The sequence below is a fragment of the Ictidomys tridecemlineatus genome, chromosome 7 (genome assembly GCF_052094955.1).
Source record: "Ictidomys tridecemlineatus isolate mIctTri1 chromosome 7, mIctTri1.hap1, whole genome shotgun sequence".
NCBI classification, from domain to species: Eukaryota; Metazoa; Chordata; class Mammalia; order Rodentia; family Sciuridae; genus Ictidomys; species Ictidomys tridecemlineatus.
In genome coordinates, this window is record NC_135483.1 from 192783775 (window position 1) to 192794507 (window position 10733).

Genomic DNA, 10733 nt, shown 5'->3' on the forward strand with positions numbered 1-10733 from the left:
CCTGCACATCACAAGGAGATCCATTTGATGTGTCCTCTGAGTTCAAACTTCCCTGCTAAAGAATCACCAATGATTCTCCATGGTCTACTGTAGCCTCTTCATTTTGATGTTAGTGCAGCTGTGGTCACAACACTACTATTTATCTTACAACCCATTCTTCTCCAGTTCAAAACATTTCCAGGTATGTCACAGGCCTTCCTGTGTCTCTGGTCTCATCCTCGAAGGGTCTCCCTTCAACCCTGTTCAGCACAAAACCCATCTTGCAAGCTAAAAATTCCAAAGAGGACATGTTTGTGTTTGAGAACTTTGGTTTGTTTGAATTTCACCGATTGGAGTATCGAAACCTCGCAGAGAGATGAAGTATTTAAACTAAGAAGACTGAGTTGTACTGGACTGTTTTAGGTCCCTTCAACAGCCATTCACCATCATCAGCTTTTGTGTCTGACCTAGCATTTTTGTGTCTACAGGATTAGCATATGCCAAACTTGAGGGACCTCTGTCCTCTATTAAATCTTCAGGCCGGGAAGGAGATAGCACCTGACTTCTGTAGAAAATTTCCGTTTTTTTTTTAATTGAAAACATCATCTGAATCTGGAAGATTCCCCCTTTTTTATGTAACTTGATTACCTGATGACCCTACCTACTTTGGGGGGATTATGAAAGACTTGCATGATTTCATCATGGAAGAACCATGTCCTTGAGGGAATCATGTCCTTAGGGAGCTTGTATTGTTAACTTGACTTTATGTTCCCAAAGCATGGTCATTGGGCTCAAAATAAACCAGTTTTTTTAAAATTCAAAGTTGTTATTTTTTTGTTGACAATCTGAATTTAACACATCCATGAAAACTTTCCAGATCTCACTAAACTATATATGATCTATTTCTTTGAAGCTTTTTGCCTATGTCCTTGGAGTCTCATCTCAGTATCTCCGTATTATTGGGCTTTATCTATCCTGTAGCCCTCAGAGCATTTAACACTAAAAACTGTTCCTTTGTCACTAATAATAGTGGCATATGACTTTGTAGTTTATAATGAAAGTTTTAATTCTTTATTTAATCTGGTCCACAGACAACTAGAGTCAAATCTCCAAAGCTGTTGACTAGACTGGATCCATGAAAGTTTTACCCAAGTATTCCTATCACATGAGGGACTATCAAGAAAGATTAGTATTGCTGTTTAAAAGGTGTGAGAATTTACTCTGTGGCAGGCAGATGCATAGGTTTTCCAAGCACTATTTCACTGAATTGTCATAACAACCCTGTAGAGTGAGAACTGATATTATTTCCATTTTACAGATGAGGAGGCTAAGGCATTGGGAGATAATTTTTACAAGGTTATATATCAATTAAGTCATAGAAGCAAGATATGAATCCAGGGTTGTACTCTTAACCCCTGATTGTTGTTCTCTCTAAAGCCAAGTAGTTGCTTGCCTGCCACCCTTCCTGTCTGGCTGTACATATACATTTGTATACGTGAGTGTGTTTGAACACTTTCCATGTATCTGGCACTGGAGATATTACAAAGAATTAGAGATGGTAGCCATCACAGCTACCTGCCCACCCAGTATGCATCGCTTCTACTAACAGACCCCTATTTTATAGGATGCACAACTTCCCTTTCAGCTCAGGTCATGTGTGGACTGGGCAAGGTTTAATTTTGTTTCCCAGCATTGCATTCTCTGGATGCTTCTGGTTAGGGTGAGTCACATGGGTATTTTGGTCTAAAAATTTGGTCTTAAACCAAAGCAGGTGGAAGTTCAGGACAGGTGTGTTTGTAGCTCACATGCGTTGTCACTCGTCCATGGGCTTTCCTCATGGGCACAAAACAGCAGCTGGACCAACATTCCTCCACTTTTCCCTGGCTCCTCCCATACCTGGGACAGGTATATGATTAACCTGTGAGGAAGGATGCCGAATTCTTCCATGGGACACCCATACTGTCAAGGTTGCAGGCACTGAGAACACCTCATGGTTCTGGTCTCTTCTGGTGGGTCTCATCTTGTCCTATTCTCCCCCAGTTTGCACCCGTCAGCCTCCCTGGAGACCATCCTGCAGTCCCTATCAAGACTGTGGGCAGATCTGGCTCTCAAAATCCCTCTCTCAATTCTTAACCATCTGTTTCCACAGTGGCCCTGCTTCTCTGATAGCACTCTGACTGATAGAAGTGGATTCTGGGTTATGGGAAAATGGTGCCTTGTTCACACTTTGGCTTGAAATACCCGGGGCAGAAAGGCAGGAATGCAGGAAGGGCCTAGGCCATGGCCCTATTGGAGGTTCTGCAAGATAGAATGGGGTAAAATGTTTAGGATTAACTATTTTAAGTAATTTCAAAGTGGCTCTTAATTATAAAGAGTTGGCTCTTTGCTGTCTCTAACAATGGCTCACTCGGGAAGGGGTGTTCTGCTGCTAGCCAGAAAGTATTTTTATGATGTGGAAATATCACAATGTACAGAAAAACTTTAAAATTGTATAAGCAATATACGAAGTATGCTTTCTTTTCTCATGGATGAATACCCAGAAGTGGAATAGCTGGGTGATAAGGCAGGTGGATGTTTACCTTTTTAAGAAACTGCCAAAGTATCCCCAAGTGGCAATACCACTGTGTAGTTCTGCCTGCAGAATCTGAGAGGTGCAGCCCTTCTGCAAGCTGACACTTGATATGGTGACACTTGGACCTTAGCCATTTTAATGGGTGCAAAAATTAAATTGAAGTTTGATTTGATTTCCCTGATCATGAATGATGTTGATGTGTCTATTTGCCTCTTCCTTGGGAGATACCTGTGCAAATCTTTGCTCATTGAAAAATTGTTTTTTTCCTCATTATTATTGAATTTAAAAGTTCTTTATATATTCTGGGTACAAGTTCTTTATCACCATATGCTTAGCAAATATTTTCTTTTAGTTTGTGTTTTATCTTTTTTTCCAATAAACTTTTTTAAGAATATATTTACATTTACAGAAGGTTGCAAAAAATAGTAGAGATTTCCTGTGTGCCCTGTACCTAGTTTCCCCCATTGTTAAATATTATGTAATTATGGCACATTTATCATAATTCATGAACCAGTATTGATACACTATGTAAAGTTAAAGTATATATTTATTCAGACTTTATTGGTTTTTACCTAATGTCCTTTTTCTTTTGTAAGATCCCATCCAGGACATGACATTGCATTTAGTCACAATGGCTTCTTAAGACCCCTCCAAACCACGATAGTTTCTCAGAATTCCTTTGTTTTTTTTATGACCTTGACTATTTTGAGGAGTACTGGTCAGGTACTCTGTAGAATGTCCCATGGTTTGAGTTTGTCTGTTTTTTTTAAATCATGGACATAGTAGGCTTATAGATTTTTGAAAGGAAAATCACAGAGATAATGTCTTTTCTTATTTTCTTGCTCATAGATATCTGCTGAAAGGACTATCCTTTTCTTCACTGAATTATCTTTGCATTTTTGTTAAAAAAATATATATATATAATATCTATGTGTTTGTTTCTGAACTTTCTATTCTGTTCCATCAATATGTTAGTAAAATATTTGATTACTGTAGCTTTTAATAAGTCTTTAAGTGAAGTGGTGTTATATCTCTAACCTTATTTTTTCCAAGTTGCTTTGGTTATTCTAGATCCTTTTACATTTCCACATGAATTTTAGAATTGGTTTGCCAATTTCTTTTTTAAAATATTTATTCTTTAGCTGTAGGTGGACAAAATATCTTTATTTAATTTTTATGTGGTGCTGAGGATCGAACTCAGTGCCTCACACATGGTAGGCGAGCGCTTTTCCTCTGAGCCACAACCCCAGCCCCTGGTTTGCCAATTTCTATTAAAAAATGCTTGCTGGAATTTTGACTGCTATATGGGATCTATATAGATCAATTTGGGAAAATTGACATTTTAACAGCTTTAGGTTTTCCAGTTCATGAACACATTATTATGTCCCTTTGCTTATTTATCATTAAGTTGCCCAAGTGGCCTTAAATTTGCTATCCCTGTTTCAGCCTCTCAAGTAACTGGGATTACAGATATGCACCACCATGCCCTGAAATGATACCTAATAGTTTTGCTTATCACAATCATATACAACTAGAAATAAAAAACAGAAGGAATTTCAGATCATTTACAACATCATGAAGATTAAACAATATGATCCTGAACAAACAATGTTCAGTGAAGAAAATTTTTAAATATTGGGGCAAAAATGGAAGTACAACATAACAAACTTAAAGTTCTAAGAGGAAAATAAATAGCCATAAATAAATACCTACATCAAAATAGAATACAGATCTGAAATAACAGATTTAACATTTTGTTAAATAGTAAATTTAACATTTTGCCTGAAAATATTATAAGAAAAACAAAAAGGCCCAGAATTAACAGGAAAAAACAATGATAACAATTAGAACAGAAAGAAAAGAAATGGAAACCAGAAAATCAGTACAAAACCATTTGTTTTTATGAAACAAGCAAAATTGAAAAACTTAGCTAGAAAAACTAAGAAAAAGAGAATTCAAAATAATAAAATCAGAAAGAGGAAATATTGCAACTGATACCACAGAAATGCAGGCATCATAATAGACTATTATGAAGAACTATTCAGCACATTAGATAATCTACAAGAAATGGATCAATTCCTATACATATATAATCTACCAAGACTGAGCCACAAAAAGATAGAAAATCTGAATAGATCAATAACAAAGGAGGATATCGAATAAGTAATTAAAAAACAAAAAACAAAACAAAACAAAAAAACTTACCAGCAAAGAAAATCCCAGGATCTCATGTCTTTGTAGCTGAATTCTAGCTAACATTAAAGAATGACTTACTAATCCTTAAATTCTTAAAAATATCAAAGAGAGTGAATGCTTCCAAACTCTGTTTAATGAGACCAGTATTTCCCAGCCCAGAAAAGGCCATCAAAAGAAAAGAAATTATAGAGCAATATCCTTGATGAACATAGATATTAATTTCCACAATGACATACTGCCAAAACAAATTCAATGACACTTAAAAAGAATCTTCCACCATGATTGATTCCTGAGATTTAAGCATGGTTCAACATATGCAACTCAATAAACAGCATGTATAACATTAGGTAAAGAACAAAATCCATATGGTCATCTCAGTAGATGCAGAAAAGGCACTTGACTGAATTTGACATCTTTTCATCATAAAAAATTTTTACCAAGTTAGCTAGAGAAGGAGTGTACCTCAACACAGTAAAGGCCATTTTGGAGAAGCCCACAGCTGACATTATGCTCAATGGGGAAAAAGTGAAATCCTCATCTCGAATGAGACAAGGAAAGGGAAGAATATGATCAAAGAGTACAAAAATCTTTGATACCAGGATATATATATGGTTTTTTAAATATCTATAGCACAGTTTAGTGAATATAGATAACAACAGTGGAGTGTACATTTTTAAAATATTGAGAGTAAATTTCAAATGTCTTCACCTCAATAAATATTAGTTATTTGATGTGACAAATATGTTAACTAGGTTGATTTCACCACATTGTATTCATCATAACATCATTTTGAATCCTATAAATTTATACCATTATGAATTGTCAACTTGCAACTAAAAAGTAAATAAAAAATGAAAAATAAAAGGAAATGTGGTTGTAAGTTATACATTTTCACAAGAGACTTACTTCAGAGTAGAAATCAAGAAGTACAAAATACAAAAACAATAAAGAAAAGCCAATGAAACCAAAAACTGATTCTTGGAGTAAGATCAATTAACTAGCCAGCCATATCAGGAAAAAATGAAATAAAGGAATTAAACTACTATTATAAAGAATGAAAGAGGTAATATGACTACAGATTCTGCCCATATTAAAATTATAAAGACACTCTCATAAATTTATGCCAATAATTCTACAACTGGGATGAAACAGCAAACTTTTCAAGTGACACTAGCTACCAGAGTTACAAGAACTGAGAAATAACTGGTATGGAAATAAGCTTTGTGTCTTATAAATTGAAAATAAATTTGGAATTCAAACTTTCCCATAAATAAAACTTTAAGCCCACATGATTTCATTATTTATTCTATCAAACATGAAGGCAGAAAATAATATTGATTCCCTATAATCTATTAAAGAATATAGAAGCATAAGGAACTTCATGATTCATTCTTTTTAAAAAATATTTATTTTTTTAGTTGTAGGTGGACAAAATACCTTTATTCCATTCATTTATTTTTATGTGGTGCTGAGGATCAAACCCAGGGCGTCCCACACATGCTAGGTGAGCACTCTCCCACTGAGCCACAATCACAGCTCCGTGATTCATTCTTTAAGACCAAAACCAGGTAAAGACATTACAAGAAAGGAAAATTAAAGACCTAGGATCATAGATGTACGCACTCTAAGCAAAAGCATATCAAATTCAATAAACATAAAGATATATAACATTAAAAAGATAATGCATAAAACAAAGTGGGGTTTGTCCTAGGGATGCAAAGCTGGTTTAACATTAAAAAATTAATCGAGGTTGTATAGCCATGTTCATAGCAGCACTAGAAGCAAACCAAGAGTCCATTCATAGATGATTGTAAAAGCAAAATGAAGAATATAAATATAATAGGATACTGTTCAGCCTTAAAAAGAAAGGAAATTCTGTCTAGCCAGAGAGATTAGGCAAGAAATGGAAATAAAAGGAATAAGAATTAAAAAGGAAGAAGTCAAATTATCACTATATGCAGATGATATGACCCGGTATCTAGAAGATCCAAAAATTTCATCAAAAGTCTGTTAGAGCTAATAAACAAATGTGGTGAAGCAGCAGGTTACAAAATCAACATTCAAAAATCAATAGCTTTCCTATATACCAATAACGAATCTGCTGAAAAAGAAATCAGGAAAATAATTCCATTCACAATAATCACAAAGAAAAAAATCTAGGAATAAATCTAACCAAAGAGGGGAAAGACCTCTATAGTAAAATCTATAGAATAATGAAGAAATAAATTGAAGAAGATCTCAAAAGATGAAAAGAACTCTATGTTCATGGATAAGCAAAATCAATATTGTTAAAATGGTCATATTATAAAAACAAATGTACAAATTCAATGCAATCACCATCAAAATACCAATGAAATACTTCACATTCATAGATAAATAGTCCTAAAATGCAGAATAAAAGACCCAGAATAGCCAAAACAATTTTAAGCCAAAAGAGCAAAGCTGGAGACAGCATAGTACCTGATTTCAAATTGTTCTACAGAGCTATAGTAACAAAAACTGCATGTATGGGCATAAAAACTGACACATAGACCAATGATACAGAATAGAAGACACAGAGACAAATCCACACAGATAGAGTTATCCAGTCCTTGACAAAGATGCCAAAAATATACATTAGAGAAAAGATAGTCTTTTATACAAATGGTGCCAGACAACTGTTTTTTTTTTAAAGAGAGAGTGAGAGAGGAGAGAGAGAGAGAGAGAGAGAGAGAGAGAGAGAGAGAGAGAGAGAGAGAATTTTTAATATTTATTTTTTAGTTCTCGGCGGACACAACATCTTTTTTGGTATGTGGTGCTGAGGATCGAACCCGGGCCGCACGCATGGCAGGTGAGCGCGCTACCGCTTGAGCCACATCCCTAGCCCAGACAACTGGTTTTTCATATGTGGAAGAATGAAACTAGATTTTCATCTCTCACCTTGTACAAAAAATCAACTCAAAATGAATCAAGGACCTCAGAATTAGACCAGAAACTATGAAACTCCTAGAAGAAAATATAGGGTCAACACTCCAGCATATAGGTACAGGCAATGACTTTCTCAATAAGAATGCCTAAAACTCAGCAAGTAATGCCAGGAGTTAATGAGGTAGCATCAAACTTAAAAGCTTCTGCACAGCAAAGGAAACAATTAGGAATGTGAAGACAGAACTCACAGAATAAAATAAAATCTTTACTGGCTACTCTTCTGACAGAGGATTAACTCCTAGAATATATAAAGAGCTCAAAAAATCTTTACACCAAAAAATCAAATAACCCAATAGATAAATGGGCAAATGAGCTAAACAGACTCTTCTCAAAGGAAGGAATACAAAGGACCAACAAATACATGGAAAAATGTTCAACATTATTAGCAATTATGGAAATGCAAATAAAAATAACACTGAGATTTCATCGCACACAATTTAGAATGGCAGTCATTAAGAATACAAATAATAATAAATGCTGAAGAGGATGTGGAGAAAAAGGAACACTTTTACACTGTTGGTGGGACTGTAAATTAGTACAACTGTTATGGAAATCTGTATGGAGGCTCCTCAAAAGACTAGGCATGGAACCACCATACGATCCAGCTATACCACTTCTCTCTTCAATTCCTGAAGAATTAAAGTCATCATACTACAGTGATATACGTGCATACCCATGTTTGTAACAGCACAATTCATGACAGCCAAACTCTTGAACCAGCCTTGGTGTCCATCAACAGATGAATGGATAAAGAAAATGTACTATATAGATGCACAATGGAGTTTTATTCAACCCTAAAGAAAAATGGAATTCTGGCATTTGCAGGAAAATAGATGGAAATAGAGACCATCATGTTAAGTGAAATAAGTCAAATTCAGAAGGTTAAGGGCTGTAATATTTTCTGCTATGTGGAATCTAGAGAGGAAAAAGGAAAAGAAAGGTGGGTAGAATCTCATGAAAACCAAAGGGAGGTAAGTAGAATAGAGAAAAGGAACGAGGGGGAGATAGGAGGGAAGGGAATGGGAAATACTTGTTACTGCTGTTTACTGGTTAACAAATTGCAATAATTTATAGTAAAATAGAAATTAACTTTTCATAACTTTGTGATGAGCTGGCTCCCAAACTTAAGATGGAATTAGACTGGGTTCATCAGTTATATAGGACCAAATCCCTGGAATCATTCATTTTGTGGGTTATCAGTATTTTTCAGCATTTCAGAGGCTCAGAGCATATGGAAATGGACATGAATCCTGCTAAACCAAGAGAGCAAGACAAGCAAGAATACCTAGGTATGGCATAGTTAGTTCTGAACAACAATTCCACTATTTGCTTGGAAACTGGGTGGCCAATTTCTAAGCAAAGAGCCTTTTGTAGTCTAAAGATGATGTCCAAATTTTGCTTCTGGAAAAAAACCAAAAAAGCATTTTTTATTCAAATTTAATTTCCTTTATAGTTTTGCTGAGTTACAAAGTCCAAAATCACAGCTTTAAATTCTGTTCTACACTTATATTGCTTTAGAGTACATGATTTTTCTCCTGTGCAAATATGATAAGCTATTCTTATTTGGAAAGAAAACAAAAGGGTGATTCAGTAAATGTGACTAATAAATCATTGTTCTTCTGCTTAAATTGTTGGCACTAGGTATAATATTTTTATATGAGTTTATGAATACATGCCTGTTCTTGTTGTATGTTTTGTGCCTGTACTTCTTCTGCCTACTGTATCCCTTGAGCTTTGTGTCCAAGCAGCTGGATTGTTCTGGGCTCAGCTATCCCATGGCTCCTGCTCTTTTGCCTGCCACCCTTCCTCTGTGTGTGTGTCTGCTGCTGGCTTCTGGCTTTGCCCAGGCAGGCAAGCTGCTGGTGGTGCCCATGGATGGCAGCCACTGGTTTACCATGCGGTCAGTTGTGGAGAAACTCGTCCACAGAGGACATGAGGTGGTTGCTGTCATGCCAGAGGTGAGTTGGCAACTGAGACAGTCACTGAATTTTACGGTGAAGACTTATTCAACTTCTTACACTCTGGAGGACTTGGACAGAGAATTCAAGTTTTTTGCTGACACTCAATGGAAAACTCCAGAACAAAGTATGTATGGTCTAGCAATGGGTTCATCCAAAGCATTTTTTGACATCACTTTTTCACGGTGTAGGAGTTTGTTTAATGACAAGAAGCTAGTAGAATACTTAAAGGAAACCTCTTTTGATGCAGTGTTTTTGGATCCTTTTGATGTGTGTGGCCTAATTGTTGCCAAATACTTTTCACTTCCATCCGTGGTCTTCACCAGGGTAGTGTTTTGCCATCACCTTGAAGATGGTGCACAGTGTCCCAGTCCTCTGTCTTATGTTCCCAGATTTTTAATGATGTCCTCAGATGCTTTGAGTTTCATGGAGAGAGTAAGGAACCACCTGAACTACTTGGAAGAACATTTATTTTGCCCTTATTTTTTCCAAACTGCCTTGGAAGTCGCCTCTGAAATTCTCCCAACACCTGTCACAATAGGTGATCTCTTCAGCCAAATATCTATTTGGTTGTTAAGAACTGACTTTGTTTTGGAATATCCCAGACCTGTGATGCCCAACATGATCTTCATTGGTGGAATCAACTGCCACCAGAGGAAGCCACTACCCAAGGTATGTTGTGTCTCCCTTAGCACACTGCGGAAAACCTGGCTTTGGGCGTTAAGAAAGAACCCTTACTGAGCTGTGATTCTTTATTAACATCCATCTTTCTGGGTTAACAATTGTTTGGTGCCTATTCATTAAGTGTGGGTTAGAAAATTGTATAAAGCTGGCCTCATTGATATTTATGTGCATATCAGTGATGGAATTCATGTCATTTCTAAGTTTCATTTCTATTACTGCTTCAGAAAACCTCTGAGAATAACATTAGTATTTTAATGATTTTTTTGCCAATCCTATAGGAAAGTGTTCTGAGCAGTTTTGTATGCATGTTTTTGAAGTTATTGTATATGTATTCATATATGTAATGCAAACTTTACATCTACTTTATTAAATATTAT

The 10733-nt window shown here is 35.8% G+C and overlaps 1 pseudogene; it reads left to right on the plus strand.

The window, feature by feature from the left end:
* The first annotated feature begins 9286 nt into the window (after nt 1–9286).
* LOC101972208 (UDP-glucuronosyltransferase 1A10 pseudogene) lies at nt 9287–10513 on the plus strand (annotated as a pseudogene).
* Nucleotides 10514–10733: the final 220 nt, after the last annotated feature.